The sequence below is a fragment of the Tympanuchus pallidicinctus genome, unplaced genomic scaffold, assembly GCF_026119805.1.
Source record: "Tympanuchus pallidicinctus isolate F22 unplaced genomic scaffold, pur_lepc_1.0 scaffold17, whole genome shotgun sequence".
Classification (NCBI taxonomy): Eukaryota; Metazoa; Chordata; class Aves; order Galliformes; family Phasianidae; genus Tympanuchus; species Tympanuchus pallidicinctus.
The window spans coordinates 330,700-349,928 of record NW_026294690.1 but is presented as its reverse complement, the minus strand read 5'-3'; the positions used below and the strand labels follow the sequence as shown (position 1 = coordinate 349,928).

At 40.4% G+C, this 19,229-nt stretch overlaps 1 long non-coding RNA gene across 1 annotated transcript; it reads left to right on the top strand.

Annotated features, from left to right (window-relative positions):
• The first annotated feature begins 10,412 nt into the window (after positions 1 to 10,412).
• Positions 10,413 to 19,220, top strand: LOC128078398 (uncharacterized). Its single transcript, XR_008205638.1, has 3 exons — positions 10,413 to 16,293; positions 16,398 to 16,517; positions 18,764 to 19,220. It is a non-coding gene; the product is annotated as an uncharacterized LOC128078398 (long non-coding RNA).
• Positions 19,221 to 19,229: the final 9 nt, after the last annotated feature.

Sequence of the window (19,229 nt, the reverse complement as noted above, 5' to 3'; positions counted from 1 at the left end):
TAACTCCAGTGAGTAACGTGCACACTTGAAGGATTTACTCTGTCCTTGCAATCTGAATGAAATTCCTTTACCTGGGAGGAAAACAAGTCTGTGCTTCTCTGAAAATGCGTGCAGTTCCTGTCAGCATTAATTGGAGCGCTGGGTGAAATTCGTAAAGAAAATGGATCCTGAACTGTTGTTCTCAGGCAGCAACAAAAGCAGCAATTGTGTGTTTGTAATTGTGCTGGGATGGAGCGGGCCCTGGAGCAAGCAGGGAGACTTGGAGATCTCCCACCTCCCTGGCAGCCTTTCTGCCCAGTTCAGCTGTGCTGGCAGCACTGCTGTCAGATGCAGGCTGTTCTCAGAATAAAGCACAGCCTGCACCAGGGAAGAGGCCACAGCAGTGAAGTTTCCCTTGGTTTCACAGGGTTGTATTTAACCTTCTGGCATATGTGAAGGCCGTTACGTGGGTGTGATATGACATCAGAGATCCTGTTAGGTACTAATGAAACATTGGCATGTTCAGTCTGTTTAAATTCTGACTCTAGGAGTCAAAAATACAAATAGCTCGAGGCTTTCTGGTAGCAGTTCTTCCCTTCTTGCAGTATGCCTGAGGCCCTTGCTGGAGTGATTTGAGTGACCGATCTTCAACTTGTGTTGGATGCAACCTTTTTATGCTTCAAAAATTGATACTGCTCAAATTTAGAGACATTCTGACTATGAGACCATTCCTCTACCTCTGCCCCCCAGCCTCCATGTTCTTCTCAGGCTAACAGAGATTTTAGTTTATTCCTGGGGAGCCATTGAGGGCTGCTTCTCAGTCATCTCCAGATTTCTTGAGACTACTCTAAACATATAACAAGGTGTGTGTCATTGGGGGGGGGAGGTGTCTTTCTTCTGAAAGCTTCCCAGATAAGATGAAGTTAGAAAGTGGCTGGATGTGGACCGTGAAATTCAGTCATGGCACAGTCATTGCTTACCAGTGAAGGTTTGAATAAAACCGTTGCTGTTGCTTCTCAAAAGTTGACACCACTTTTTTGCATTAACAAAATAATGTTTTCCCTTCTCAAGCTTTGCAGTTACAGCCAACCAAGCCATCTGCCCATAGGGGAAGAAAACAAGTGATACTTCGCTGGTGACATTCAGCATTAAAACACTCAGGTGGAATGAGTAAACCTTGGTGAAATTGGAACTAAATGCAGACAGCCTTGACAGGTGTCAGGGCAGCCTAAAGGAATTGTGTAAGTTCTGCTTTTGCACCTTTATTGCAGAATCCTCTGTGAGTTCTGGAAAGAAACACTTTAAAGTCTGTTTAACGTCTGTGGAAGCGAGAACCAAAGTTTTTTTTTGTTGTACTATTTAAATATCTTCTTGTGCTGGTATTGCATTGCTCAGCATAAAAGTCTAAATGGATTTCCTCAGCTAACAGAGTAAAATAGTGTACGTAATATCCCACCGTTCCTGCAGTTCCCATTGCCAGGACAGCTGCTATTAGAAGGAACTTACAGGAATAAATGCAATTCAGTTACATCTGAAATAAAAGCTGTGGGGAATATGCTGCTATGGCCTATGAAAATACCAGCAATATTGATCTTGGTGCAGTGTGATATTCTGGCTGAACTCAAATGTGACAGGAGAAAACATAAATGTGAAACTGGCTGCCTGGCACGTGGCTCAGCAGCCTTCCAGGGAAGGGACATTGCTGTGTGCTTCACCCTTGGGCTGGTTAGAAAGAGGTACAAAAGGAAAAAGGAGTTTTGGTTTGTTTTTGAATACAAAGATATTCCTTGAGGCTGGGGCATAATAGGTTTGAGTGGAAGAGCTGACTAACTCTCAGTGGCTGGGTACAAGTGTCTAAAACTGTAACTCTTTTTCCTCTCTGTCCCAAATTTTCTGCTTTTTCTTCCGTTCTGCAGGAACAACGTTTTCATTCTGTGCTGTCTCCAAAGCCCGGGTCTAAGTATAGACTCATGTTGACTGCACCAAAAAGTAAGGAAGTCTTAAGGGAAGCGGTATTTGAAGATTCTTGTGTGCTAGGGAAAAAAATCATAGAACAGCCTATAAACAATTACTTGCTAACAACTGAATATATCTAAACTAAAAAAAAACCCAACGTGTCTGTAAACTTTACTCTCAGAATTCCAGTTACAAGTATGGGGCAGGATGTTACAACCAAAGCTATCCATGCCTTCAGTTAAAGAGAAACTTAAAACTCACCAAGGGTGATGAAGCATGCTGTAATTTGTCATTTACAGGCCAACAGCAAAATACAAGGGCTGCTCTGAAAGTAACGCCTCCTATTTTATGATATTGGCCCACAGCGTCAGAAAGTGGATGTTCTTGGGGTGGCAGCAGAGGTTGAACCTTCCTGCCAGTACGCCATTACATGCTGTTGCTGTACAAGAGGTGGCAGCAGCTGGGCAGTCTGAGATAATGGTATCTGACATGGAAGTGCCTGTGAAGCAAAGGTGGATCATTGAATTTCTCCATGCAGAAAAAATAGCACCTGTTGACATTCACTGATGCTTGAGAACATTTGCGAAGACTAAACAGTGGATGTGAGCACAGTGAGGCAGTGGGTGGTGACTTTCAGCAGTAGCAACAGCAACTGTGGTCAGTTCTGTTGACGCATGTCATTACGAGTGTGGCATGCAGATGTTGGTTGTCGCTGGAGAAACACACAGCTAATGGTGGTCACTACATTGAAAAATTGTTTTGTAGCTGTGAATCTGCTCAGTCAAATAGTGTTATTGTGCACTCTGTAGCTGTTGTAGTTTCCACGGAATTAAATAGGAAGCATTACTTTTGGAACAACGTACACATATATGTACATCTACAAACCCATATGGTGATTCAGAACCATCTCTCTCCAGTATTGCATATTTTGAAGACATCTGTCTATTCCAGTGCTTTAAGCAGTTTCAGAGTCAGTCTTTCACCAGTGCCATAAAGCTCTTATGTTCTTCTCCATTAATGAAAGTTCTGAAGGCAGCCACAAAGCTCACAGTGCTCTTTTCACACAGGCACAGGCCTAGGTGTCTGGGTTTTGTTGTGCAGAAATTCTGGTGTTTCTTGAAAGTGTTAGCAGTAGAGTCTCATTTACTTATTTCATCAGTCAGAATAACTTTCTCTGCTTCTCTCAGTCCAGGTCGTGACAGCTTTATGGCTGACAGGATGAGATGTCTCTGCAGTTTTGAACCTGCTTGGTTTGCCATTTATCGTGAGGTCAGAAGAGAGGGCAGCACTGAATCAGAAGAGGCAGATCAGTGCTGAAGGGAAGGCACAAACACTGATGCTTTCTCTACAGCTCTTTTGCCATGTTCTGCTGAATCCTTAAGCTCTTGGTGCTGTTCAGCAGTGGCTTTATTTGTTTATTTTCACATAGTTGCTCTATTTGTGATATACAAAACTGCATAGCATTTCCCTCGTTATCATTTTGTGTTCCCATTTGATTTTTGCATACAGAACTTTTCTGCTGGAGAAGACTGGAAACCCTGGAATGTATTTATTTATATTCCTATTACCAGCGTAAGACTGTGTGTACTGCAGTTCACAGTTCTGGCTCCCGAGCTATTGTCATCTGCTGGAGTTGTGTTTGTGTCAGAAGACACGCTGCTGGCACCATCTTGTTTTAGCTGTGCTAAAGGCTGCCTCTAGTCTTTCTTGTGCTGATCGAAGCCTCAGATTTTCCCTTGACAGGAAAGTGCATGATACCTTTCAACCCAGAATAGCTGTGTTGGAAGGAACCTCAAGGATCATAAATCTCCAACCCCCTGCCACAGGCAGGGCCACCAACCTCCCCATTTATTACCAGCCCAGGCTGCCCAGGGCCCCATCCAACCTGGCCTTGAACCTCCAGGGATGGATGGGGCATCCACAGCCTCTCTGGGCAGCTGTTCCAGCACCTCACTGCTCTCAAAGCAAAGAAATGTACAGTGTGCTGTTGTTGCAGCATACACAACTTCGGTGGGAATATGGCTGCAGCATGATCTGTGCCTTTTTATCTCCTGAGAACACCTACAGCCATGTCCACCCGCTGGCTGCCTGCTTCACAGCAGGCAGTGGTTGTGCTTCCTCATATCCCTGCTCTTGGATGTGGGACCAGCAGTGCTGGCTGATGGAGCTGATTATATTTACATTTTGTTTTCACTTTTGTGTAAGATACTGCAAATGGACAAATCATGGGAAATGGAGGATGGTTTGGCATACAGGGTGATGGCAGTGCAAGCAGTAGCTGTACATAGAGGTGATGACAGCAGCTAACAAAACTTCTCACATTACACAAAAATGGGAAGAGAAGGAATATTATTTTGATGAAAATTCAATAATCTGCTGGAAAACATAAGCTTTGGTCAGTGTGGATCAGTTATATTCTATACATGGCTTCCACATGGAAAAAAAAACTGCGACAAAAGAGTTTTTCCAATAGATACTCTTGAGTAAATCAAAGCTGCACAAAAAGTGCAGCAACAGCAACTTGGAAATTCCAGTCTTCCATTTCTGTTTTTTCTTTCAGTCAGTTCTGCAGTGCAGCAGAACACTGTCCCACACGTCACATGAGGACTCCAGTGACTCTTCAGAAATTCTGTAGAACAAGAGAAACTTGGAGGAGCTCGTATTTTTTTCCTTGGTGGGGATGCAAGTCTTTTCTTAAAACAACAATCAAAAATTACCTTGGGTCTAATAAGGCTTACTTTCAGTTCAAACTTGGTGTAACAAGACTGTTATCTTGTACTGCAGAATATGCAGATAAATCATAGCTTTGAAGATAATGTAGCTTGATAGAAGACAGAAGTTTATCTGCTGAATGTATTAGGCCAGATCTTTGGCTGGAAATTACTTGGGTGGAGCTAAATTAATTTACACCAAAAACACATGTGCTGCGGCTGTCTGAAGGATACTGGTGAGCAGGAAATGTGTTGATGACTCAAAGACTTTGATAGCTGAAGAATTGGATGTGCTGGAGAAATCTGGTTCAGAAATGCCGCTGTTGTTTTTTGTAGATTCCAATGTGAAGGATGTTCCATTTGAAGGATTTCTCATAGCAAGAGGATCAAAATATGTGAATAACAACTTACCTGGTTAAAGAAAAGTATCCCATAGAAGAACATTTGCCATGCTCTGTATACAGTCCTAAAAAGTTCACTGGGAATAATCACAAATAATAGCTTTTTTTTTTTCTCTCTAAAAGGAGGGGAATTATATGTTTGGTTTTTTTTTTGTTTTGTTTTGTTTCCATTTCCTTTATGCCTCTTTAAATGTTTTTTTTGTTTCATCACAGTGAAAATATTAGAAATATATTCATTTGAAGATTTGCACACCCCATCAGATGCACGCAAAAGGATGCTGGTTTTGGAATGTTTCTGTTCTTTCTCAAAAAAATAATGGAGCAAAGAGAATAGAAAGAGAACCAACAGGGTTCTGTCTTTGGCATTTTCTAGGGCTGAAGTCCTCAGTCCTTGTTTATGTAGCTGGCCTGGCTTCAAACCAAGGTTTTGTGAAATTTCTTGGATCAAACCTTTGTTCCACTTGCATCAAAGGCAGTCTCCTGGCACAATGTGCTCTTGGAAATAGTGCTGTTCTGAAGTTTGTAGTAGAGTAGCCTCTCTTTGCAATGGAAAGTACCTGAGGGTTAATGCTGTTTCTGTCCACCTTCAACGACTGGCTTTGGGTTCTGTCTCCTAATTCCCTCTGACTTCAGGCACCAGAAGACTCTCAGTTGCTTGTTCTGCACCCTCCTGCAGCACAGCTGCTGCTCCCAAGCCTACAGATGAACACTTTCAGAACCTGCATTGCTTTTTGTCTTCTGGCTTTTACAATATTTACACACATGTAGGAGTGCAGCCCAGTGAGAAGCCATCTCTTAAGACTTAAGCTGACTCATGTTGGGAACAGTGCAATTCTAGTGCAGTGCCTGTGGTTTTCAAGGAGTTTGTAAATGTAGAGAAAAAGCCATACGTGATTTTTACTCAGTGTTAATAAATAAACCTGATGTGTGCTGAGGGCTGTTACCTTGGAAAACGTAGGCAATTTTAATCCTCAGTATGGAAATCAAAGCATCAGTACATCACTGGGGGAAAACGATGGACTTTTGTTCCATGTGCTGTACATGGCTCAGGCTTTCTGGCAGTGTCCCTGGGATCATATTCATTTCTTCTGAAGCTGCAAATTGATTAAATTAGATCAGTGAAAGGCCACTCATGACATGTTTTGCTTTTCCTTTTAGATTGATTAACAGCAGCCTGTTAATCTTACATGTGGAATTGGAATCACATGGTAGCTGGCTATTCAAAAGAGCAATTGGTCAGGGTCTATGCACGCACAATACAGTGAGGCTTGTGACCCAACTATTAAAAGAGAAAACAAAGAAGGGAAGTCCTACAGTACTGCCTCATGTTCTTATTCAGTGACTGAATAAGAGTGCTTTGTTGCAGTCATTTTTTTCCTAACTAGTTGTGTGAAATTTTAATGATGTTTTTGAGTTCCAGTGCTGAAACGTCTTTTCCAGAAACTTTGTTCTAGTTGTTTCTGAAAGTTTGGAAGACTCTTTGTATCTAGGCTCTGGGCTAATGCAAGGTGAAGTGTTTATGCCTGCTGATGAAGATATAGATACATTGATTGCTCTGAAAATAATGCATCCTATTTATTTCCATGGAAACTTTCAACAGATGCAAAGAGCACAATGGCACTATTTGATAGAACAAATTCTCAGCTACAAAATACTGTTTTTGAACATAGACAGCACCATTAGTTGTGCATTTCACTAGTGATGACCAACAGTCTGCATGCCACGCTTGTAACAGCCTGCATCAGCAGAAGCAACCCAGTGATGCTGTGGCCACTGCTGAAACACACTACTTACTGCCTCACTGTTCTCACATCCACTGCACGGTCTGCATAAACATTCATCAAGCATCACTGAATGTCAGTGTGTGCCATTGTTTCACATGAAGAAATCAGTGATTCACCTTTGTTCATACGCGCTTCTGTGTCAGACTGCCCTGCTGCTGCCATCTGTGCCACAGCAACAACATGTCACAGAATGCTGGCAGGAAGGTTTGGCTTCTACTGCCATCCCACCAACATCCTCCTTTGCCATCTTGGGCTGTAGCAGAAATGCTCAGTCACAGTCTCAGGCAGTGATGGAGCACCTGGTGGAAGGCAGGGCCAACCCAGGAGAGCTCAGGTGCAGGGAATGCAGTTGAGTGACTAGAAGGGGTGGAGGCAGGATGCACCCTTTCCCAGACCTCATTTAAGAGTTGGCAGTGGAGTTGAGGGCATCTCTTGGTGGAGATTCCTGCATACCTGAGGCCTTCCAAAGGTATGCAGCTCTTTTCCTTCATTTCTGTATCTGTGGCTGCTGCATTTGGGCTTGTTCTCATTTGCTGTAGCTGAAGACTTTGCCACTCTGCTATTATCATCCTGTTATAGCATTACATGAGCCAACTTAATAAAATAAGAGGTGTTACTTTCAGAGCATCCCTCATATTTTTTGCCTTACATCAATGCATGTGTACAGGGGAAATCAGTTGCTCTGGCTCACTGGGACACTGAGGCAACTCCCACCACAAGCTTTCAGTGAAATCTCATGGTTTTTATTCTTTCTGGTTCCAGTTTACATCATAACTGCTGTTCTTTGCTCCCTTCTCACAGTCTCTGTTTCCTGAGGTGTACTGAGGCTTTTTGACATCTTGAAGCAGCTCTCTGTATCTTTCATCCTGTCCCTTCCTGGTGTCCCACTGTCATCATGCTGCTCCTGCTTATGGCTCTGGACCAGTCTCCTCTCCTCCTGAGTGGTGGTATCAACTCAAATGTATTTATTTCTTTCAGTGCCCTTCATCCGCTTCCATCAGTGCCCCAAGTCTCTTTCATTTTTCAATTCAGTCAATTCTTTCTTAAATGAAGCTTTAAATACCATGGAATTGATCTTTTTTGATTTTTTGATTATGTAGCACCACTTCTGGTTTCGCAATAGAATTTGTTTCAATTGTAAATTCTTTGGTGTGGAATCTGTTTTACATGTGTGTATGTGTCCATTGTACCTGCACGTGCAGCAATTCATCTTCTGCCTGCTGAGAACCAAAGGAAGCTGGGTTAAATACCTAGTGTATTTTAAAGTATTTTGGGTAGCTGCATTTATGCTTATTCAACAGCCAAATTAATGGCAAAATATGTAAACATCTGAATGTTGATGCAACTCACATGACTTTAAATGAGGTTTAGGCATTATTTAAGGTTGCACCATAACAATTCTTTTTAATCTCTAAAACTTTTAAAATCAGTATCTACATTTGTATAATTTGCATTTTCTTCTCTCCATCTCTGTACAAATCATAATTATTTATATTCCCATTCTGATACTCCCTCAAATGTGATTTGCATCTCATTTATATATTGCCATAGCCACTTAATTAAATTAATTTTTACAACAGCCTCAGGTAACAATGATTTTAATTCTGTATAGTCTTCATGGATTCAATCAGTTTTATGTAGTCAGGCTGGGTTTTCTGAAAAGCTTGTTTTCTCTGCAAGCACTACAAACACTCATTTATCAAAGCATTCAGCATGGTGGGGAGTATTTTGGAACACTTGGCCGTAGCTGCTGGTGCTGAGCCATACGGTCTGTCTCAGAGAATTCTCAGGTTTTATTTTCTCAAGTTCTCTCAAAGTTGGGGACAAGGAATCCCCCTGAAATTTGTAACTAGCTCTAGATAGCTGAGAAATGAAGTGCAAATCTCAGCTGGGGTGTCTTGCCAACATGGATTGCAAGCAATGGTAAAGTTAGGCTAGAAATAACAGGAGAAATGCAGAAAAGGCCTTTGAGTCTCCTTCAGTGGAGGTATTCAGGACCTGGCTGGACGTTGACTTATGAGACCTATTGTAGGGTACTGCTTTGATGGGGGGGTGGACTCAATGATCTCTTGATGTCCCTTCTGAACTCTGCTATTCTGTGAAACAAAAAGGCTGAGTTATGAAGTTGCAGCCACTCTAAAGTTGCTGAGGCTAAATACTGGGTCACGTTGCTAGATGGCCACACTACTGCGTATGTTTTGAGGTGCAGTATAGAAGTTCAATATCTGAAATTAAATATATACTTTTTAACGTTGACTTGCAGGCCAGGATTAAATTTGAGAGAGTAGAACTACAACCTCTAAAAACAACCTTCTTATAGGAGCTTCAGACTGGCATCATTAAATAAACTGCACTCATCAGCTACATGAATGACTGTCACTGGTATAGTAAAGCATGATTATTTTCCTTGAGGAATTCCTTTGTATCTGTTCCTCCCTATGAAGTTCTTGAAGGCTGTTTTTCATATAAACCTGCTTTAGTCTGCCAAGGAAACAATGGCTCCAGAGATCCTGCAGGATCCTCCTGCTCGATATTGCCTGGCAAGCCAATTAGCTTGATATTTTTATCTCTAACCTGATTTGGAACTAATTGTAAATTACCTCTTTACCATTCTGTTTTCTGTGATAAATGCCCTACTCAATTATTATTAGATCTGCTCCTAGGGTGGCTGAGCCTCCCGCTCTCTATCTGTGCCGCACCTCTGATGCTGGTGCCTGAGCAGTGTGCAGAGCTGCCTCTTCACTGTGGCCCAGAGAACGTGTGCTCTCTTCCCAGCAGCACAGGCTCTTCTAGCACACTGCAGCACAAGTGCTCCTCTCTATTAAGACTTTTGTCAGTGGTTTAATATCTATTCATTTGCCTTCAAAACAAACCTAATTCTGTATACTAAATTTAGAAATGTGGAGCCCATATTTTTTAGTTCAACTATGCTATATACTATATATACTACTGCTTTTTATTTTTTATCTCACTATATTTATCTCAGAGCCTACCAAGGAATAACATTTAAAGCTTGAGTTGTGGGTTGGTTGGGTTTTTTTTTTTCCCCCCCTTAAATTTCATTTATTTATTTATTTATTTATTAAACACAGAGTACAACTACCTTTGCAATTTGGAAGTAAATCTTTCGATCATTCCCATTTAGAGCAGTTTGCCTCACATACTGCATGGTGTCAGTGCACACAAACTGGATTGCTTCTGCTTAAAAGTAAACTAGAATGTGCACTCCAGGAACACCTGTGAATGTCCGTTAAGCAGCTGCAGAACCCTTAACAGCTGGAGATCCCTTAGTCTGCTCCAAAACTTATCCAAAGAGGTGTATGTTATGACACTGGATTCTCAGCGTTCACTGTGGAGCTGTGCAGATGTTTTCTCATCTTGTGTCATGGTGCAGGAACAGGGAGATGAAGGTATGTGTGTGATACATGCAAAAGTAGCTCTCAGGTCGAGAACGGCTCTTACTTGGCCCATTTTGGAGAAGTTCATTGGAGATGAAGAAATAGGATCAGAGATTCAAATAGCCTTTCTCGTACTTCCTTTCCTCTTTTCAAGACCAAAGAATGTTTCTGTTCCTGCTCTGTGCTCAGTGACTGAAAATCTTGCTGGCTGTTTCTGGTCAGGCTGCTGAGCAGTGATGCTCCTCCTAGTGTGTGAGATGAATTACCTGCAGCCCAAGAATGTGGTGCACAGACCGCTGGCAGAAAAAGCAGAAAAGCAATTTATGGCCTGACTCTGTAGCGTGCGCCTAGGTGTAACGGTGTCTGTCTAACTTCAGCTAATGAGAGACATCAGGCTCACAATCAGCACTCACAACACCTCCGACGAATGGAGTACATTTCTCATCAGAACTACTTCCCAAGCTTGATTCATTCCTATGAACGAACCTTATTCTATGTAAGTACTGAAAGCCAATGCAAGATTCATCTATCCAGATTTAATCGTTTGCATCTGAGCTTGTCATATAACTCCAGCGTGCTCATCCAAGCAGGCAGTTCTCTTCCACACACAGCTGAGTTCAGGGGATCATGTATTGGAAAATCTTGCACAAAAGTGAGCTTTGTGCTCTAAATTACTGAAATGATCCCTTTTCCACAGCACTTTAATTGAGGCTTTTGCTACAGCAAAATTTAAGTAAGTAATTGGTAAAGACAGCTGATCTGTTAATATTGTATTAGATTTAGACTAATATGAAAGAAAACCATAGAACAGTTAATGCATTAGCTAACCCAACGAATCACTGAAAAAGAGAAGCATAATCTGAATGTTATGCACAGCAAGTCAAAATATGCCTGGAGTATTTAAGAAGGGCAAGACTGGGATGAAACAAAAAAGGCTGCTCATTTCCCATGTGCTTTCCTGTGGAAATGTAGCACAGAACCCCTCAGTCTGCCTTTGGGTTGCCTAAGGGATCATAAGGGATCTTGGGCAACAGGAACCAGTATGCAGATGGGAAAATACTCTGACTGCTTTTAGAACCTCAAACTTTTTTTTTTTTTTTTATTGGAAAGTGTGCACACAGTCATGATGTTATTGGAAATTAATTGTCTGCCTTCTCAGGTGTATATTCTGTCTGAGTCTTAACCACTTGAGAACTGATTCAAGGGTTGTATGATTCAGAAACAGTAAATAGTTAGAAAAGCTGTTGGAGATTATACAGAATTAAAACATCAGTTTCCTTTCCCAAAGCAAAGAGGAGCTTGGGGAGGCTGCGAGGTGCTGGACTTCTCAGTGAAGAATCCATGTGTGTGAAGGCTGGAGCAGAAGCCAGTGGGTTGTTTTACACTTTGTTCCATTGGCTTGGCAGTCCCAGACTGAGCACCGCTGTGTCACTCAGTGCTCTGCTGCACCAGGGAGACAGGTCTATGACAGCAAACTGTGCACCAAGATGCGCGAGGCCCTGCCAGCCTCCCTGCCAGCCCTAGCACCATTTCACCAGGACTAGAAAGCAGAGAGAGGCAGGGTCGCACTGATCTTCACTTGGCTTGCATAAGGAAAAGGAGAGACGAAGTTCCTGATTTTATTCTCCAGAGGTAGAGCCAGGTCTTCTGTTCCACTCCTGTGCTAAATCTGAAGCAGAGGAGTCACAACTGGGAAGTATGTGGAGAAACCAAGATCTGATGATAGGCAGATAGGGAAGAGCAGGCGTGTGAATGGCTGATACATTACAAATGTATGTGATGTTTACAGCTGTGAATTTTGACAACTGCTAGTAGCTGTGAATTTCAGTGGTCAGAATTTACCATTTCACTGACACCCTGATTGCTAAGCCATCATTACCAGGATTTGTTCAGCCATTCAAAATCTGTGAGCAGATTCAGACAGCTCTATTTCTTAAATGAACAGGTAAACCCATAGTTCTCTCTTTAATACCAAACGTAGGTGGTGTTGCCCACTGAGACTGAGCACAGTCTGTCAGCATGCCAGTGAGAGTTGTCATGTCTGTAGAATCTTTTGGTTTATATTAAACCTTCTAGGAAGTTCTGAACTACAAAAACAGGAAAAATCCTGGGATCTGAACACCTAATATATTTTTTCCTGGCTGTGAAAACTCCAAAAAAGTTTCAGGCAATTTATACTTCAGACTTCCTTCACTCATGCACAAATTATTTTTTCTATGGCAAAGGAGACAAAAAATATTTTTAATTTTAATTTTTGTTTCCATAAAGGATAAACAAAGAGAAAACACAGCATCCAACAATATAGTTTTATAATAGGACCTTGACTTCTATCATTTACTATGAAAAGGTCTGCAGCTCCTTACTGGGAGCAGCAGAGCAGCACTGAGCTCTGCTCTGTGGTGGCAGCAGCAGCACCCGAAGGAATGGCGTGGAACTGTCAGAGGATGTCAGATTGGGGTCAGGGAAAGGCTCTGCCCCAGAGGGTGGTGGGCATGGTCCCGTGATGCTGGAGCTCAGGGAGCATGGGGACACTGCTCTCAGCCATAGGGTTTGGGTGGTCCTGTGTGAAGCTGGGGGTTGGACTACAGGAACCTGCTTGGAAGAACTTCATGGGATCAGACCCTACAAGGAAGAGGAGACCAAGAGAGAAAGTCAATATTCGAGCATCTCATCTTCCAGGCTCAGAGTCAGTGCATTTGTACTAGAAGTCTAGCAAGGCAGGAGGCCTGCATGGATGAGCAAGGAGACTGTGAGAAAATTCAGACAGAAGAAAGAAGCATACAAATGTGGAAGATGAGACAGACCACGTGGGAGAAAGATACAGATGTTGTTAGAGTATGCAGGGACGTGACAATAAAGGCTAAGGCCAGTTTGGAATTTAATCTGACAAGGAGTGTAAAGGACAACAAGAAGGGGCTTCTTCACATAGGTGCAAAAGAAAAACTAGCAAAAATGTGGACCTGCTACTGAGTGGGTTCTGGTGTTCTGGTGACAAAGGATTTGGATAAGGCAGTTACTGAATGCTTTCTTTGCTTCAGTCTTCACTTCTGAGATGAGCTGCCTGGAACAGCAGACCCTGGAGCGCAGGGAGGAAGTCCAAAAAGAGACTTGTCCTTGGTGGTTAAAATAATTTGGGCAAACTTAACAGCCACAAGTCGATGGGACCGAATGAGATGCACCCATGAGTACTGAGGGAACTGGTGTCATTGGATGGCTGGTGGATGCTAGGCCATTCTCCATAGTCTCAAACTGAAACACTAGACGTTCCATTTGCACATCAGAAAAAACTGAGTTACTTTGAGAGTTACAAAGCACTGGAACAAGCTGCCTAGAGGGACTGTGGACTCTTCTTTTCTGGAATATTCAAAACTCACCTGGATGCGATCCTGGGCAATGTGATCTAGATGATCTGCTTGAAGCAGGGGTTTGGAAAGTACCTCTTGAATTCATTTTGTCCAATCTCAACCCTTCTGCAATCCTTGTAGGTCCCTTTCATTGGGATATTCTATGATTCCGTGATAATTCTGTGCTACAGTATATTTGCATACGTGTGTTTTCACTTTCAATAACAAATATAAAATTGAGATAAGATCACCTCAAGGTTTTGTTCTGTAGAGCATGGTACCGATATCCTACTACCAAAAAAAAAATGAGTTTAAGTATATTTCACCAAGATACTCCACCAATTTGCATCAACACTGTCTTTCCTGTTCACATTTATTGAATGGTTTTTTTCCCAAGTTACTGCCATCCTAGAGTTAAAAACTAAAGCAATTAAGAGTCTTTTACATCCTCTGTTAAATTGTACCAATTTTTCTCACATGATTAAAAATCTGCACCTATTCCAATCTTAACAGGTCATCAGCATTGAGCCTTTTGATCTTGTAATGCCTTTGTCTGCTAGATTTTAAAGAGGTATCAGAAATTTTCTTGTGTATATGCTTATAGACTCTGATCATATTACGTCTTACTCTTCTCTTTTAAAAAACTAACGAGATAAAGCTGACAAGATGAATCTCTTTAAACCTCTGTGCCAGGAAGATTTCTTTTTCAGAACTTAGATTATTCTTTTAGCTTTTTTTTCCTTGAACATTTCTGATTTCTTTTTGGGGGGAAGAATAGATATCAGAAGATATCAGAAGTTGGCACAGCATGTTTTATTATGAAAGGGATGCAAAACTATGTTAAGATTAAAGTAAGTTAGTTAGAAATAATTATTTTCCTTCTCATCTGAATTCATCTGAGCTTTGTGTTGCTCTCACTGGGACTTGTTAACAGGATAAGGATTGTTATGATTAGTTAGATAGCTGCTTCTGGTCTGATTGCTTCGTTCTAGTTGTCTGGACTGAGCTACTGTTTGTAGCAGTAATAAAATCTTCATAGTGTTGTATTAATTTTCAATAGATCTGTAATGCTGACAATGCACAATAATGGTATTTTAGGGATAATAGTTACCATTATAATTTTCAATATTATAATGCTTCTGTTCCAAAGGAACTTTTGCTAGCACATTTACATGACATTTAGGGGGAAACTTCCCATGATTCATATTCATAATAAATAGAAAGCTTTTTTAATATTCCAACAAATAATCCTAGGGAATTAGGCATCCGTGGATTGTAAAGATCTGAGTTAGTGAAAGCCATCTCTGGAAGTGTATCAGACACCTTATAGCTTCAGAATGAAGTTCCTTTGCTTAGGATTCATCTCTGGTTTATAGCTTGCTTGAGCAAATAATGTGGCTGTGGTTGGCTTTCAAATAAAGTATTTCCTATGCTGCAGTTCCCATAAATGTGTATTTAGAATAAAAAATTAAAATGAGACTTCTTAAATTCAAGTAGCTCAACCAAACCCTGCTTGACTGACTTTGCTGTAAGCAAGCTAACTCTATATGGTCATATTTATAGCAGTTCACTGTCATTTTATAGGATCATTCCTGGTATTACATTTGTAATGTTATGAAGAGTTCGCGACTGCTTTTGGCTGCCATCGGTAGATGTGATATTGGTTGCAGATTTTTTTTTCTGCACAAGGATATTCTTTGCATTAGTCATGTTCTGTGTTTAGGAAGAACAAGTAGACTTCCATACAAACTGCTGAACATACGTTTTGGTCACATGCTTTGGCTCCTAGACCTAACAGGGCTAGTTACAGCAGGGAGAAGTCAGGTAGTTTGAAACTTCTTGTCTGTTTCTGTCACATGTACATTTCCCTCCTTTAAAAGAAAACTGTGATAATGCATTTAATCAAAAAACAAGAGAAAAGGCTCTGAAGAAAATATTTATTTTTTTAAGATAGCAACCTCAAAACAAAAGTTTGCAGTATGACAAGGTCTTTGTAACAAACATTTGTCTGGTAATGATCTCCTAACAGTGACTCCATCTTCCCTCTGCTTATTCTTAATCAAGGTAAGGCAAGTTTCTTTTTTTTCATGTCTTCTGTGTGGTAGAAGTTCAGTTTTCCAAATTTCAATGTCCCTAATAACCCTTCTTTGTATTACCGGAGCAGAGAGGGTGTAATTACACAAAGTACTGCAAAGTTCTTGCACATAGCTTTTACCAACACTTTTGTTAAGTAGTCTGTTTTCAATGAAAATACCTTGTCCTGCTTCGCCCTAGTATCATGCTTGATCTTTTACCTGTGGTTGCTTTGCAGGCCAGGCTGTTAGCCACCCTGTACCACACACAGGCCTTTTCCTTCCTCACACGTTTTCAACCTGTGAATCTTAACCTTACAGCAGATTTGGAATTTCTGAGAGCATGACTTTCTACTTTGTACTATTAGCATTCACCCCATACTCTGTCATTAAATTTACCTATTTCTTCCCTGCTACTCCGATCCCCCACTGTGACGCTGCATCCCTGTTTATATTAATATGGTTTCTAGTGTTTGTTTGCTTGTTTTTGTTTTTGGGAATAGTGTGAAATAAATACTATATGAAAATAGTATCTTGGAAGGAACCCTGGAAGACTCAGGACCCATTGGCAACTCTGAAGCACTCAGTTCTCCCCACTGAGATTTTTATTCTCTACTTTGTGTACCCTTCAGCCTCACTGAAAATAGGGTAGGTTACCTGCAGATTATCTTATATGTACAGCTTTATCTAGAAAAGTAATTTTATATTTAAGTAAAATTTACGTTTTGTCATACTTCATATTTTTTCTTTAGCATTTCATTCAAAAGCATTTGAAAACTTCACTGATGTCTGACTAATAGTGAAATAGTTGATGAATCTCTGGTTGTACCTTCTTGAGTAAAGCTGTCTCATTTTAGGACTGGAATTAAAAGGTAAATATATTAAAAATGTATTTCAGAACAGGACACTGAGATGTCAAAATATTCTAGAATGTGGAGATTTATGCCCTGAGGTTCTCAAACTTTGACCTTTGCCTTCTACAGTGGTTTCTTTTCATAAGTATGCTACTGATGTAGAGTTTAAGTTCCTACATTTTTCAGCCAAATTAATTTCAATAAATAGTTACCATAGCTACCAAAATATTCTTCCATTAAAATCAAAATTGAGTCCAGTGTTTGTTTACCATTTCATTTAAACTAAACCATCTTAGCTCCTTCACTCCAGGGTGATTTGATCAACTCTTTTATAGTGTCCTTGTTGCAGGTCAAACCTATGTTCACAATAGTATCACTTCATGTGAATTCATAAGATGTTTGGAAAAGAAGCCTGGCAACTCTCACACTAACAAGGACATGAATGCCACTGCTGACAGAACACTGATTTTCCTGCCTCTGTCTGGAAACTATATGCTATAGTGATACAATTTCTAGAAGAAGTAACATTATTTTTTTAATCAAGTCCAATTCTGGAATGCTCTTGAAAATTTTGAGCAAACTCACTGATGGTTTGTCATTCCCCCCAAATTATTTTGACTCAGAAATTCTGTTTTGTCTGTGCTACCTACATTTCTTTAACCTATTATGTCCTTGTTTCATAATGGTAGTATGTTTGCATTACTGCAGTTTATTTCTGTAGTTTATTTTTATCCCTTTTCATCACCATTATTCTTAGATTTTCACTAGCTTCTTTTAAATGATACAGCAGACATACAGTTTAATTGTTAGTCTTCTTGCCTCTTCATAGGCACTGATAGAATACGATTTCCTCAGCAGATTTTGTACCCAATAATGTATGTCTTCCATTCCTCAAAGCAAGTTGGTCTAATAAAAAAATACTGCAACAATTTATATGAATTCCAAACTAGTTGGTAAGGAATAGTAATTTTATTTTGTTTTATTTTATTGAACCTGTTGAACTACAGGTTTTGCCAGCTTGCAATAGAATTGGTATTAGTGGAAGATTACCTGTCCTCTGGAAACCCTGCCATTAGTTCCTCCTGACAGTGGCTTTGAAATGCTAAATCTCTGTTGAATGCATCATGTCTAGAGGGTGACAAGGAACAGCTGTCACAGCTCAAGCTAATACAGTTCAACTCAAGCACTGTGAGAATAAAATAATATTCTGAACTTTCCGTGGGGACTGAGTGGTATAGCAGACACCAAAAGAAAAAAAAACATATCTTAACAGGAAAATGCAAACGTTTTATCAAAATTTGCAGTTTTGTAATTGTGAACAGTAAGTTGTTTGTAACAGCGCGTGTTGAAGTTAAATTCCTGGAGATCCTCATCCATTGCCAACAGGGAGAAAAAAAGGAATCATTAAGAATTGCCTGAATCTTCATATTACTAACAGGTTCAATTAGACAAGCAATCTGTTTGCAGAGTATGTTTATGCTCTGGTTGACAGGCATGCTGTATTTTTATATTTCTTGCTGGACTTAGTGCTACTAAACAAATATGTGTTTGCTTATCCTACATAGAAAGGTAGCAGTGACCATAGCCAACCCCAAACTCAATGGTAATGTGATGTCATGGTGGATAACTTATAAATCATAAATGAATTCATAAACGAAAAACATATTTTCTGAGTATGTCCTTTGTTGTGTGTCATGTTTTGTAAGGAACAAAGATGACTGAAAAAATAACTTTTGTAAATTCTTCTCTCAAGATTTAGATCTTCCGTTTCCTTTGAGGGAATTAATGGGTTTAATTTAATGGGATGCTGCCTTTATACTTAAAAGTGACTGAAGCACTACTGGGTCATAGTTGGCTTCTGAACAATCATTCTGTTTTCTGCCTCTTTTGGTGTTTGAGATTTTTGTGCCTTTCATTGAAAACTATGAGTATTCTTTCCTCTCTTGATGGCTGGCCTTCAGATGGAACAAGTTGCTGAGAGCTCTCTTGGAGAACTGTGAACTTCTGTTTCCAACAAGCAATTTTGCTGATGGATGGTATGATGCTGTTTATTTATTATGCTGATGGCTACATAAAGAATTACAATTTTATTGTACAGGTTTATAGGAGGTGAAGAACATATTCTTTGTTTTTAATTGGCACCTGCACAGTTCTTATGTTTTTTTTTTTTCCATGTGGAAACAGTCTGTTTAACCAAGGCTTTTTTCTCCTATTGACTGATTCAGACATTGCATTGTATGAGGACATTTCTTGCTGTTTTTCAGGAAAGTACCTCTCCTACAGACTGAGCTGCTGCTTGCATGTCTGTAACAGCTAGACAGCATCCTGAGGAGCTCCAGGCTAAGTCTTTACTGCTCAAGTTCACACCAGGATTGTTCACTGAGCTTAAGAGTGTCTGGGTGAGGCTGGGAGGAGTCAAATCTGAGTCCTTGTCACTTGGTCAGCAGCTATCAGAAACTTCATTTTGTCGATGGAATCGTGAGTGAGAACACCAGTAAGAGGGGATATATGGATGTCATTCTGAGAAGAGTTTGTTGAGAATATTGCCAATTAATTTTTTTTTTTTTATTGCCAATTTTAACACACTAAATTAAGGCACGAGAGCCTATTTATGAGAGTATTGATTACTTTGTTGTAGTGATGGCTGATGAGGTTTCCGTGCCTTTGTTACTGAGATAAATCAGCTGCTGGTCACTTCATTGATTCAGTTTCAGAGCTTGATGTAAGGAG